We start from the raw sequence: 7,767 nt of genomic DNA on the forward strand, positions 1-7,767 counted from the left end.
CCTGTCTGTGTTTGCATTCAAACAATGCTGACCCGGCTCTGTCTCCCTTCTCTAAACACCAGCTGATTCCCTTATTTTTCAGGGTATTGCCTTGCTCAGTTTTCAAGGGTTACACTCAGCGGAAAAAGCCTGCATCGGACGCATGTGTCCTGAGAGCATTCTGAGGTGGGTCAACTCCTATTGCATGAACTCAAATATCCACTCAGAAAATTCTCTCCCATAGTCTCCCCCAGGCTCCTGAGCCATTCAACACTTTTAAGACAGTCATCCAGGGGTGCTTGCGTGGCTCAGTCGGTTAAGTGTCCGACTTGGTCTCAGTTCATGTTCTCGCTGTTCGTGGGTTCCAGCCTCATGTCGGACTCTGTGCTGACAGCTCAGAGCCTGGAGCCTGCTTCCCATTCTGTGTCTCCCCCTCTCTCTGCCCCTCCCCCACTCATTCTCTCTCTCTCTCTCTCTCTCTCTCTCTCAAAAATGAATAAACATTTTAAAAACATATTAAAAAATTTCCAGACAGTCATCCAACCAGTGCTCAGTCAACCCACCACTCCATGACGCCTGTGCTGAGGGATGCTGAGGACACTAAGGTGACCAAGACAGACTGTGCCCCACCCTCATGGAACTGTCATGCCACAAGGGAGACAGAGCAACTACAAGTCAGTGAAGCTCAGAACACACAGGGCTGGGGTGAGAAGTCACAGACAGAGGAGTCATGGTGGGGATGGGGGAGACAGAGGAGTCAGGGCAAGGTTGGGGGAGACAGACAGAGGGGTCAGGGCAGGATTGGGTGGCACAGGTGTCTGTAGGGGCCCAGAAGTGGTACCTGTTTCAACCTTGTCAACTCAGGCTGAGTCACCTGAGGGCAAAGTAGGGATTTTTCAGGGCAGGATAGGGAGAGTAGAGAGGGAGAATTGTGGGCAGAGGAATCCAAGTGCCAAGGCAGTGGAGCATGGTCGGGTGCTGTTAGGGTGGAAGGATCTGGGGCCCTGCGCACTGATGAGGCTGTAGCCATCAGCAGGGGTCAGATCTGCTGGACCTTATGGGACTTGGTGGGGAGCTGGACCGTGTCCTAAGATGATGGGGAGCCCCAGGAGGGGTGTAGGCAGGGGAAGAAGATGGTTAAATTTGTGTTTCAGAGGGATTGTTCAGGTTTTTGGAGAAGCTGAGACTATAGATGGAGAGACATAGAAGTAGCTTCTATAGGCTCCAGGTGACAGAGGACAGGGCCATGAGCGTGGGGAGGAGGCATGGGCTGGAGAAAGATATGGAAGGACAAACGAATTCTTCCTTGGTTATGTGGTGGTTGTGTGGGGGTAAGGTGGGAGTAGAGCCCAGTGTGGGGGTAGGGGGGAGTGTCATGCATTGGTTTGGGGACACAGATCAGGAGCAGGTTTGAGGCAGGAGACATGTTGGGGAACTGGGCACAATCCCTGCTTCTAGGGATTTCTTAGACTGGTGAGAGAGCAGATCCGGATAAACCAAAATCTTCAATGATCCCATTAGTATTCATTAACAGTTATTTGTGATAATTTACTACTTGGGGTTGAGGATTGGGAGTGCTTCCTAGAGGCGGTGTCGTTTGAACTGGGTCTTGCAGGATGAGCTCACAGGTGGGGGAGGAGAGGAGGGCAGGGCAGAGAGAGCCTCACAAGCCAGGCTTGGCCATGTGAGATGGTGGGACAGAGCAGACGTCTGTGACCGCTATACCCCCTGCTCCCTCTGCCATCCTCATCAATCAACTTTCTGCCCTCTACCCCCAGCCTGACCCAAACTCCAGAAAACCTGGCTCACGGTCACAAGTGTGCCTGAAATCTATGACCCTCTCCCAAAGGAGATTGTTTGTTTAATTGAAGTAAAGGGGCCCCTTGGCTCTTTCAGTCAGTAGAGCGTATGGCTCTTGATCTTGGGGTTGTGATTTCAAGCCCCACACTGGGTGTAAAGTTTATATGTATATATACATTTATACATATATATAAATTTATATGTATGTGTATATATGTATATGTATATATGTATATGCATATATGTAATTAAATAAATCAAGATAATACTTATTTAAAAAATTAACCCTTTTAATGAAAACAGTTCATAGCAGTTAGTACAATTTACTACATTCACAGAGGTGAGAAATGAACCATGTCTCACTAGTTCCAAAACATTTCCAAGTGAAAATCTTAGGTAAGCCTTCTTGGTTTAAATTTATTTTTTCAATGTTTGTTTTTGAGAGACAGAGAGAGAGAGACAGAGCATAAGGTGTGTGTGTGGGGGGGGGGGTGCAAACAGAGAGGGAGACACAGAATCCGAAGCAAGCTCTAGGGCCGAGCTGTCAGCACAGAGCCCAACATGGAGCTCAAATTCATGAACTGAGAGATCATGTCCTGAGCCAAAGTCAGACACTTAACAGATTGAGCCACCAGGTGCCCCTTCTTGGTTTAAATCTAAATGCTAGTACTGCTGACAATGATAGCATTCTGTGAGCCTATGATCTGACCCTGTGAAGCTCTTTATGGGCATCTTATTCAAGTCCTCACTGCAAGCCTGTGAGGTTGGGTTTATCATGCCCAGTTTGCAGATGAGTTAAGTAAGGCCCAAAGAAGTGGAAATGAGTTGTTTTGGGCTCCATGGCTGATCAGGGTAGAGCCTGGGCCTGGCCTTATGTTGACTCTAGAGTTCATGCTCTTAACCCCACTCTGGGCTGCCAATCCCCACATTTTTTCTTTATGAGACATCAGAAAACTGTTGCTGATAATCCTGTGGTTCTTGAAAAACTTCCCTGTAAGCCTAAAACCAAAGAATCCAAATGTTAAACTAATAAAAGTAAAACCGGTCTTTCAATAGGAGGGAGGCTTTACCTTCAGCTTCTTTGGGACATTAACCAAAGACTGGGTAACCAGTGTCACACAGTGAAGGGGAGAATGAGTAGAACAAGGTGTTTGATCAGAGACTGAAGTGTTTGTGTTCAGGTTTCAGATGGCCGCCAGGATCAGGGTGGGCTGCGGGAGTGTGGCTGAAATGGCATCAAGGGAAGGCCAAGGAGAAGGAGAAAGTCAAGGTGCTTTCTGTCTGGTTGCTGGGACAGCTCTTGCCAAAGGCCACTCTCATGCCTTCTTGTAGAAGCAGGGCTGCTCTTGGAGGAGAGAGAGGGAGAAAGTTTGAGAGAAGACAGAGCCAAAGGAGACAGATTCAAAAAAAGGGAAGGGTTTTCCTAAGAGGGTGGAGGGCTATACTCTAGAGGTGCTGTGGGGAGTTTCTGACTCTGGTCATGGTTGAGTAGCTCCTACTGGATCAAGCATCCTGAAAATAACAGCCACCAACTCAGAATAAAATGTTTAAAAACAAATGAAAAGAAACAACAACAACAACAACTCCCCGTGCAGCCACTCTGGAAACAGTATGGAGGTTCCTCAAAAAAATAAAAATAGAACGACCCTACAACCCAGCAATTGCATGACTAGGCATTTATCCAAGGGATACAGGTGTGCTGTTTCGAAGGGACACATGCACCCCAATGTTTATAGCAGCACTATCAACAATAGCCAAAGTATGGAAAGAGACCAAATGTCCATCAATGGATGAATGGATAAAGAAGATGTGGTATAACCATTCACAAAAATAAACTCAAAATGGATAAAGGACCTGATTGTGAGACAAGAAACCATCAGAACCCTAGAGGAGAAAGCAGGAAAAGACTTCTCTGACCTCAGCCGTAGCAATTTCTTACCTGACACATCCCCAAAGGCAAGGGAATTAAAAGCAAAAATGAACTACTGGGACCTCATGAAGATAAAAAGCTTCTGCACAGCAAAGGAAACAATCAACAAAACTAAAAGTCAACCAACAGAATGGGAAAAGATATTTGCAAATGACATATCGGACAAAGGGCTAGAATCCAAAATCTATAAAGAGCTCACCAAACTCCGCACCCGAAAAACAAATAACCCAGTGAAGAAATGGGCAGAAAACATGAACAGACACTTCTCTAAAGAAGACATCCGGATGGCCAACAGGCACATGAAAAGATGATCAACGTCCCTCCTCATCAGGGAAATACAAATCAAAACCACTCTCAGATATCACCTCGCGCCAGTCAGAGTGGCCAAAATGAACAAACCAGGAGACTATAGATGCTGGAGAGGATGTGGAGAAACGGGAACCCTCTTGTACTGTTGGTGGGAATGCAAACTGGTGCAGCCACTCTGGAAAACAGTGTGGAGGTTCCTCAGAAAATTAAAAATAGACCTACCCTATGACCCAGCAATAGCACTGCTAGGAATTTACCCAAGGGATACAGGAGTACTGATGCATAGTACTGATGCACTTGTACTCCAATGTTTATAGCAGCACTCTCAACAATAGCCAAATTATGGAAAGAGCCCAAATGTCCATCAACTGATGAATACATAAAGAAATTGTGGTTTATATACACAATGGAGTACTACGTGGCAATGAGAAAGAATGAAATATGGCCCTTTGTAGCAACGTGGATGGAACTGGAGAGTGTTATGTTAAGTGAAATAAGCCATACAGAGAAAGATACCATATGTTTTCACTCTTATGTGGATCCTGAGAAACTTAACAGAAACCCATGGGGGAGGGGAAGGGGAAAAAAAAGAGGTTAGAGTGGGAGAGAGCCAAAGCATAAGAGACTCTTAAAAACTGAGAACAAATTGAAGGTTGATGGGGGATGGGAGGGAGGGGAGGGTGGGTGATGGGTATTGAGGAGGGCACCTTTTGGGATGAGCACTGGGTGTTGCATGGAAACCAATTTGACAATAAATTTCATATATTGAAAAAAAAGAACACTGAGAATCAATGAAAATAAACTAATCAATATCAGGAATGCTTATAACAGTGAAAAATAAATATCAAACTAGTCCATAAAAAAAAAAAAGAAGATGTGGTATATATATATACAATGGAGTATTACTCGGCAATCAAAAAGAATGAAATCTTGCCATTTGCAACTACTTGGGTGGACCTGGAGGGTATTATACTAAGCAAACTTAGTCAGAGAAAGACAAATATCATATAACTTCACTCATATGAGACTTTAAGAGACAAAAAAGATGAACATAAGGGAAGGGAAACAAAAATAATATAAAAACAGGGAGGGGGACAAAACATAAGAGACTCAAATATGGAGAACAGAGGGTTACTGGAGGGGTTGTGGGAGGCAGGATGGGCTAAATGGGTAAGGGGCATTAAGGAATCTACTCCTGAAATCATTGTTGCTCTATATGCTAACTAATTTGGATGTAAATTTTATAAATAAATAAATAAATAAATAAATAAATAAATACAATTCCCTGACATCACTGGAGAGTGAATCAAAGCAGGCAGATACTGAATGGGGTCATAAGAAGGGAATGTCCTATTATTAAAGCTTTTGGTCTGAAGGCAGGTGGGGACCGTGCCTTGAGGATGGCTGAAACCCAGGCAGAAGCTTTATTAAGTTTTCTGAGTTGAAGGACCAGAGGACAGAACGCAGGATGATTATAGAGCCTGGTGGTAGCAGTGATAGAATCTCAGAAAGGAAAGATCTAGAGTCGGCGGGGGGAACCCCCACATTCTATATACATGCATACCATGTTTTCTTGCACTTCACAGATACAGCATATTTTCCAAATGGAAGGTTCATGGCAATCCTGTCTGGAATAAGTCTATTGTGCCATTTTTCCAATAGCATGAGCTTATTTTGTACCTCTGTGTCACATTTTGATAATTCTCACAATATTTCAAGACCGTTTATTATTGTTATATTTGCTCTGTTGACCTGCGATTAGTGACCTTTGCTGATACTATTTTAACTGTTTGAGGGGGCCACAAACTGTGCCCATATAAGACAGCAAACTTAATTGATACATGTTATGTGTGTGTCCTGAGTGCTCCACCGACAGGTTGTTTCCCTGTCTGTCTCCCACCCCTGGGCCTCCCTATTTGCTGAGACAAAATATTGAAATTAGGCCAATTAAGGGGCACCTGGGTGGCTCAGTCGGTTAAGTATCAAACTTCGGCTCAGGTCATGATCTAGCAGTTCATGGGTTCGAGACCCACATCAGGCTCTGTATTGTCAGCTCTGAGCCTGGAGCCTGCTTCGGATTCTGTGTCTCCCTCTCTCTCTGCCCCTCCCCCGTTCACTCTTGGTCTCTCTCTCTCTCTCTGTCTCAAAAATAAATCAACATAGGGGCGCCTGGGTGGCTCAGTCGGTTGAGCGTCCGACTTCGGCTCAGGTCATGATCTCATGGTGCGTGAGTTCGAGCCCCACGTCGGGCTCTGTGCTGATAGCTCAGAGCCTGGAGCCTGCTTCGGATTCTGTGTCTCCCTCTCTCTCTCTGACCCTCCCCTGTTCATGCTGTCTCTCCCTGTCTCAAAAATAAAATAAACGTTAAAAAATTTTTTTAAAAATAAATCAACATAAAAAAATTTTTTTGATTAGGCTAATAAATAACCTTACAATGGCTTCTAAGTGTTCAAGTGAAGGAAAAAGTCACACATCTCTCACTTCAAATCAAAAGCTAGAAATAATTAACCTCAGTGAGGAAGGCATGTCAAAAGCCAGCATAGTCCAAAAGCTCAGCCTCTTGTGCCAAACAGTTAGCCAAGTTGTTAAGGCAAAGGAAAACTTTTGAAGGAAATTAAAAGTGCTACCCCAGTGAACATATGAATGATAAGAAAGCAAAGCAGTCTTATTGCCATTTAAAAACATTTTTTTTAAGTTTATTTATTTTTGAGAGAGAGACAGAGTGAGAGAGGAGGAGGGGAAGAGAGAGAGGGAGACACAGAATCTGCAGCAGGCTCCAGGCTCCGAGCTGTCAGCACAGAGCCTGACGTGGGGCTTGAACCCATGAACCGTGAGATCATGACCCGAGCCAAAGTCAGACACTCAACCGACTGAGCCACCCAGGCACCCCCCAAAAAAATTTTTTTAAAAAAAGAAAGAAGGAAAAAAAGAAAGGAAGAGAAGATATATAATATGCACCCCTATGTTTATTGCAGTGTTATTTACAATAGCCAAGATTTGGAAGCATCCCAAGTGTCCATTGACTGATGAATGGATAAAGAAGATGTGGTATGTATATGTACAATGGAATTTTACTCATCCATAAAAAAAAGAATGAAATCTTTCCGTTTGCAACAATGTGGATGGAGCTAGGGAGTATTACGCTAAGTGAAATAAGTCAGTCAAAGAAAGACAAATACCGTAATTTCACTCAAATGTGGAATTTGAGAAACAAAACAAATGAACAAAGAAAAAAGAGCAAACCAAAAAACAGACTCCTAACTATAGAGAACAAATTGATGGTCACCAGAAGGGAGGTGGGTGGGGGGATGGATGAAACAGGTGAAGGGGATCGAGAGTACACTTACCATGATGAGCACTGAGGAATGTATAGAATTGTTGAATCACTATATTGTACACCTGAAGCTAATATAACACTGTATGTTCATTATACTGGAATTTTAAAATAAATAAGAATAAGAATTTGTCCAAACATTTAAGAAATATATAAGAACAATTGAGGGGGAGCGGAATATGCTTACAGAAAATACAAAAAGAACCAAGGCTTCTCAACTTATTGACAAAAACTTGCAAAAGCTTACAAGAAAGGGAAATTTCAACTGAATATTTGTCATGAGAATAGGTGCCAAGAAAATCTATGACAATATATTAAGTCAGGTACTGAAATACATAGATGGAATAATGTTCAAAGCCAAATGGGTTTACTGCAGGAAAATATGCCACTTCACAGCCACAGAAAAGCTAAAATA

Source organism: Panthera uncia, assembly GCF_023721935.1.
Source record: "Panthera uncia isolate 11264 chromosome E2 unlocalized genomic scaffold, Puncia_PCG_1.0 HiC_scaffold_19, whole genome shotgun sequence".
NCBI lineage: Eukaryota > Metazoa > Chordata > Mammalia > Carnivora > Felidae > Panthera > Panthera uncia.